General features: G+C 42.5%; 1 pseudogene across 1 annotated transcript in view; it reads right to left on the bottom strand.

Annotated features, from left to right (window-relative positions):
• Window positions 1–7,500, bottom strand: part of LOC308103003 (inactive serine protease 35-like) — a 29,629-nt pseudogene that overhangs the window by 2,388 nt on the left and 19,741 nt on the right. The window lies entirely within an intron of this gene.

The raw sequence follows: 7,500 nt of genomic DNA, 5'->3' as shown, positions 1-7,500 counted from the left end.
ATTTAACCACTTAACGTACGCCCCATATAGGGCTCTTTGCACGGCAGCCATATTGGAAAAGAAAATTGGGCCTCCTCCTTACTTCCTCCACAGGTCTTACCACTTATGCTAATGAAGGCTCTGTTCCATTCAGTGTTGCACAGTGGTTCTCAAACTTTTTTTTTAATTTCGACGACGCTTTGCCAATCGGCTATTTTCAGCGAAAGCTTTCCCCACATTAACAGAAAACAGAAAAGACACTAGTATAGAGCCATGAGGGACTCCCGTTTAAGTGGTTAACATATAGGGTTTAGTGAACTCCCTTCTTCAGAGAGGGGCTGAGATGAATGGATGAAGAAAGAAGGCATGTGTGTGTGTGTGTGTGTGTGTGTGTGTGTGTGTGTGTGTGTGTGTGTGTGTGTGTGTGTGTGTGTGTGTGTGTGTGCGTGCGTTATTACAGTCATGACTGCCACTGGGGTCCAGACCAGGGCTCTTCAACGTTCGCCAGTCGATTTGCAGATTAAACTTTTCACAGCGTGAGGCGTTGTGTGTGCTTGTAGATCGGCTATTTTCGGCTAATGTTCCCCTGCTATAGGGTTCAAGTGATTAAAGGTCTTATGACATTCATTTTCCTTTTCTTTTCTTTTTTTGGGGGGTTTTATGACCTCTATTACACCCCAAACAACTGAACTTTGAACATTCAGTGGATTTTTTGGTCGTCTGGGGTTTTCTGAATATTTAGGCTTAAAAAAGTGCTGGGATTGGCCCCTTGACTTTGACATCATAGTCCCTTAATCCCGCCCCCTTTTTAATGTGTTGTAAAACTGAATGTCATGAGACCTTTAATGTAAAAAAAAAGTTTCAATCACAAAAAGATTTGGAGACCTGTTGAAGACCCCGTGGTTTAGACCATTAGCAAGACGGACACAAGAACTCTTTGCAACATGTGTGATGTCATCGTTTGATGTTGCGTCATCACTCAGCGACGTCGTTTGATGTCATCATCAGTCAGGGACGTTTACTTCTCTCGACTGGGAACCGTGTTCTTTGTAGTCAGATAGATGCCTTGAAGCTCAGCTTTGATTGCTGGTTGTCTGACTCTAAGGGATTATCAGTGGTGTAAAGTAACTAAGTACATTTACTGTACTTAAGTACACTTTTGAGGATTTTTTACGTTACTGGAGTATTTCCCATTTTCAGTACTGTAACTTCTACTCGCCACTACATCTCAGAGGCAAATATTGTACTTTTACTCAACTACAATTATTTAAAAAACTTTTGTTACTAGTTATTTTTCAGATATAAATTATGATATTATGAAACATACATTAATGACTTTTTAGCCCTATTTTATACATAGGCTATTTGAAAATAGCCGATCTAGAAGCTCACAACGCGTCGCGATGCGACGCGTTGTGAGCTTATAGATCAGCTATTTTCAAACATTTTAGTACTTTTACTTTTGGTACTTTAAGTATATTTTGATGCCAATACTTTTGTACTTTCACTCAAGTAACATTTTGAAGACTGGCCTTTTACTTAAGTAAAATATCTGAGTACTTCTTCCACCTTTGTGGATATAACACCTTCATGGATGCAATTTAACATTCTCAGATCTTACGCCCGATGCAAAACGACGCAAAGCGTGTCATTGCTACAACTCTTCACACCCAGCACCCACGTATACAGTAGTGTATGCAGCGAAATGTATTAGCCCCCTGTCTGTGCCGCCCACGGTCTTCCCCGTCCAGACATCATTATATCTCTTGGCGTTGTGCGTGCGGCTGTTCTGGTGATGCCAGGAAGATGAGGACATGCTCGCCACTATACTGCCTCCTCCCACGCTCCACGTCTGCTTCCCCTCGCACTTTCACTCCGCTCAGCAGAAAACGGCTCGCTTGTCCTCCAAACTTGTCCAAATCTCTATTTAAGTATAGCAATGTGCCAGGTGCAGGTATGCTGGCGCACCTGGCTCTTAACGACTTAAACCCTATATGGTTGACCGGAGTCCCTCAGGGCTCTGTTCTAGGGTCTTTTACGTTTTCTGTTATTGTGGGGAAAGCTTTCGCTGACAATATAGCCGAACCGACAAGCTCACAGGCTGTTGTGAGCCTGTCGATCTGCTATTTTCTGCGAAAGCTTTCCCCACATTGAGGGTGCTGGGATTTAAAGGATCTACACCATGAAATTAAAAAATAAATAATAATATTTAATATCATATTGTTTATGTCCCTCAACCGTTTTTCAAAAGGTTTGAGCCTAAATCAAGCCTCAGATATAGTCATTCCAACTAACTTCTCTCTGGCTTATAAAGCACTTTCACCTGCATTACCACATTGTCCTGTTTGGCACGGGGTGCTATTGAGCCAGTTTGTATGCATGTTATCTCCTGGTTCTGTGAGGAAAACGTAAAAAAAAAAAAAATTAAAAAAAAAGATTTTTTGTTTTGTTTTTTTGGTTGGAACTGAAAAACGGGAGGGATTGCACCCTGACGTGACGTGACGTCACGTCAGGGTGCAATCAGTTTGGCCTGTTTTGAGACCAATTTATAGAAAACCCCAGATTTGCTGTGAAAACCTGAGTGTTCAAACTGGGGTATTTTGGGGGATAGAAGAGAGGTAGGGCCCGGGGAGACCAACACACACAAAAAATAAGAAAAAGTAAAAATTCATGGTGTAGTCCCTTTAAGTGGTTAAAGGCAATGGGAGATGACACACTGAATGGTTTAAATGTTACGCGTAAAACACACTAGTTTTTTTTTTTCAAAGAGACTAAATACAACCCCATTGCACCCTGTGCCTCACTTTGCGCCCCAGATTATGTGCCGTGCAACTAGAAAAACATGGAGAATGCATTTGTGCCATATTATGCGCTTTGGACCATGCTGTGTTGATTGTTTGACAAGGACCCTCAAAGGAGGGTTAAACTAGTACTCAGGAGTTTGCTGTGTATGGCTTTTGTATGGCTTGAGTGTAATTCCCTTCTTGTCTAGTTTACAAACCATGAACACCGAGGACTTTATTGCTTTGCAACTTCTTGCGTAAAGAACAGAATACGTGCACTTTTTTTGTGTTTTTGCATGCGTGTGCGTGCGTGTGTGTGCGTGTGCGTGTGCGTGTGCGTGTATGTATGTGTGTGGCTGTGTGTCAGTGCGGGGTGCATTTCACGCTGACTGTGTGTACATATGATGACACATGTATAGAAACAGTGGTCCTTAAACCTTTTAATTTAAAATACCCTCATAACTCTGAGAGCGTACAAATGGAACCAAAATGTCCACTCTCAGAGTTACGGACCCGCAAGGGTCCATTTGGAACGCTCCCTCACAGAACCCTGAGGGGTCCCTGGACCCCAATTTTTGAGAACCACTGATATATAGACTCAAGAATCAATGTGTTGTATTATTCATGTCTCGACTCTTATGTCTGTCTGCCATTATAGTCCCAGTGTGGAGATGAAGGTTGACTGTTAACCCCCCCTTCTCTGCCCTCATGCTGCAATGGGAACGGCCCGGTCCTCTTTGTTCTGGGACGGTATTATGCTTCTTTGGTATGTTTTGGGTTTGAACCCCCTCCCTCAGAGCCCGCCGGGGGAGACGCCCAGCCCGCCCCTCTTGCCGCCGCCGCCCCCGGAGTCGAACTCATGTCAGGTAATATTATACCCCCCCCATCGCCGAAATAAGCACTCACCCCCACCAGTGTTGCCAGATGTACCATAATTATCGTGTTTGTATTTAACCCTCTGTACGATGTATACGATCAATAATGCCAGAAATGCCCAATGTACGATAATACCACATATCACAACAACAAAAAAGTGTGCGACATTTACTAGATTCCATGGCTGCTGATTCGGCATCCGGTTTGGCTTTTCAAAATAAGTCAGTGAATCAGTAAGTCTGACCCTAGATCTGTACTTTAAAAACACCGGTTGCGTCTTTCCAGTCCAGTTCCAGGCTTTTATTTGTGTACGGTCCAGGAAGTTGTGTGATTCCACACACCATATGTGATGCCTTTTTGTCTCGTATACGAGTCTCAAACAAGGTTGTTTCTTACAATTAATACGCTATTTCTAATCACATCTTTACACTTGTGATTTCTCTTTTTTGGTTGGGTATGATAGTTTTCTTTCAAATACGATCGTTTCCCATCTGGCAACACTCACCCCCACCCACACCCCCCACACACCAATGCATGGCATGTGTACAACAACACCAAGCCTTCACTGCACTGAAACATGTGACTACAGCATATTTGTTACATACAGCGTTTTGCATTATTTTTAACCAGAATATGCTATGCTGACTGGCTGTGTCTGTTAGTTACACATGTGGTTTGTTTGGTGATAATAATCTATTTGAGCCGTTTCTACTGAACAAGAACTAAACGACATACTGATGACTAAAGTGCGATCATTCACAGAGTCCCTGTTATGTTTGGTGTAAGTGAACTATGTTCTAATGGTAATAATTGTTATAAAATGTTTGTTCAGTAACAGGGGTCTCCTCGTCTCTCCGGCTCATTCAGTAAACAGAAAATATATTTTCGGGTCAGGATACTAATTTTATCCAGAACCCCACAAAGATTATTCAGCTTCAGATTTATAGTGTTCCTGTCATGGTATGAGACACGTTTTGGACCCAAGTGCAGAACCACACAGGCAGGCAGGCAGAGGAGGTTCAATGATTATTTATTAACAAACTCAGGATACAAACTGAACAGCATTAAAGCAGGACATACAAGGGCAGGACACGCCATGACATTAACTACAATCTGACAAGCGCATATTGAACACAGGGAGGTTTAAATAGACACAAGTCTAACAAGACACAGGTGAAACTCAAAAACAATCAACACAGGGATTGGGCTGGGAGACTAACAGGACACAGGTGGAGAAATAAGTAATCACAGGGAGGTGAGACCATAGATATATATATCTATGGGTGAGACAACACAGGTAGCAACAACTAAGGGAGACAGGAAACACTAGGAACAACACTACACAATAAAAGTACAAGGAGAACAAGAAACAATAGGAACGATACATAAGATACAAGGATCCTGACAGTTCCAGTGCAATTGTATCTGCCCATTGTGTTTTTTTCCCCCACCCTCACTTTGTTCAATTCCGATTTCACTTGCTTATCCTGTATTCTGTATGTCCTTTCTCCTGATTAAAACTAAAAAAAAAGCTAAAACAAATAAGTGTATCGAATAAACAAGATACAATAAAATAAGAGTTTGTACAACTAGTTAACAACAAGTAGGCAAGGCGAAGAGGAAGGGTAGTGTTTCCTGAAGAGGTGGGTTTTCAGCCTGCGGCGAAAGATGGGCAGTGACTCTGCTGTCCTGACATCAGTGGCGAGTTCATTCCACCACTGTGGGGCCAGAACAGAAAAAAGTTGTGACCGTGTAGATCGGCCAGAAGGGCCACTGAGCGATGAGGCAACCAGTCGCCCCGAGGTGGCCGACCGAAGTGGTCGGGCAGGGGTGTAAGCATCGACCATAGCCCGGAGGTAAGAAGGAGCTGTTCCTTTCACTGCCCTATAGGCTAGCACCAGGGTTTTAAACTGGATGCGAGCCGCTACGGGGAGCCAGTGTAGAGAACGGAGAAGGATAGGTGTGTAGGAGAACTTGGGGCGGTTGAACACCAGACCCATGTTGCTGAACAAATATTCTATGGCAATGATTACTACCGGAATGTATACACTTAATTTGACCAAATAAATGTCACTTACACCAGCTTGGAGCGTTACTGTATGTTTGAGTGTGATCACATTAGTTTTGTCACCATCACAGATACATAATGTAATGTTGCAGTGGTTATTATTAATTATAATCTCAGGGGGAGAGGGGGGTCTCAATGATCTTTTCCTTAATTCATTTATTTTCATTTCACTGAGCAACCGGTGGTAACCTTGGTAACTGCGTTACCGGGGCAACGGGAGGCTGCGCTCTCACCTGTGTGATCGCCGGTCATCTCCTTTTTCCTGCATGTTTACGCAACTGATGATGGACTCCAAATATCATTGTGCACTGTAGCAATCCTGAGTGTCAATCGAACTCTGTGAGCACGCAGATGGAACCAAATGGACCCGTGGGGGTCCATTTGGTTCCATCTGCGTGCTCACAGAGTTCAATTTAAGCCGCGATCATTATTTCAACGAATAAAACGTTATTTGATCTGATAACTATAGCGGTGGTCTCTCTATTCTTCCATTGACACGTTTAGCGAGGACTGCCTCTTAGACGAGGTTATTTTATTTTATTTTATTTTAGTTTCATCACAATACAACTTCAACCCAGAATGTTCACATTCCACATAAAAGTGTAATGGAACACTTACTTCCAATTTGGTCCTGAAAAATATCAACACAATAAATAGTCCAATAAATTGCATACATTAGCACACAGAGCAGCTCATTCCAAAGAGAAATTAGAGTTGTAGAAATATGGTCCCCGCCGGGTTCGAATCCCGGCTAAAATAGTTAATTGGACATAATAGCCTACATCTTTATGGAACGTGGCTTCTAATGGACACTCTGGATATTGCCGTGTAACTATGGCTTTAAGGCTTAACTATTTCTCTCTCTCTCTCTCTCTCTCTCTCTCTCTCTCTCTCTCTCTCTCTCTCTCTCTCTCTCTCTCTCTCTCTCTCTGTGTTTATTTTGTTCATTCATGTTCATTCTGAAATGGATTCATGTTCACCTGCCCCTTTAAAACCTCACCGCTCTCTCTCTCTCTCTTGGCCTTCTGTCTCTCTCTCTCCATCTGCCTCTGCTGGTGGCTGGCTCTTTGCTTTTTGCTTCCTGCCGTGCGATTGGGTGAGTTCCTCCTGGCTTCCTCCATGACACGCTCTAATTTCCCACAGTGCACTGCTGCATTGCAGCACAGTTCAGTAGGTGCAGCATGCAGGGCTCAGCTGTGCCGACGTCGCTTTACCACAACGTTAGAGCTGAGCATGATTTATGCTTCGCCAGAGTGTCACATAAATGGACTCTCTATGGAGTTGAATTAAGACATCCAAGGGTGTGATGTGCTGTAGTAAATTAACATCTATACAGTCATCTAAGACAGTGGTTCTCAAAGGATTTTGAGAGCGCGCCCCGAAAAGGTTGAGAACCACACTTAAGTACAGTTTTGAGGTATTTTTTACTTTATTGGAGTATTTCCAATTTTCTGTACTTTTACTTCTACTCCACTACATCTCAGAGACAAATATTGTGCTTTTACTCCACTACAATTATTTGAAAACTAGTTACTTTGTAGATTTTGATTATTATTACAAAACATACACTAACCACTTCAGCCCTATATACATTTAGACCATTTGAAAATAGCAGATCTACAAGCTCACAATGCGTCGCGACGCGACGCATTGTGAGGTTATTGATACTTTTACTTAAAGGAGGAGTTCACCCAAAAAATTACTTATTTTCTATCAATTACACACCCCATGAAGCCTTGATTTCATGGATTTATTTTTGTTTTTGTGGCATTCCTAAGACAATAATTTGATGAC

The sequence above is a fragment of the Gymnoscopelus braueri genome (assembly GCF_963280865.1).
Source record: "Gymnoscopelus braueri genome assembly, chromosome: 16".
Taxonomy (NCBI): domain Eukaryota; kingdom Metazoa; phylum Chordata; class Actinopteri; order Myctophiformes; family Myctophidae; genus Gymnoscopelus; species Gymnoscopelus braueri.
This window is presented reverse-complemented; position numbering and strand designations above follow the sequence as displayed.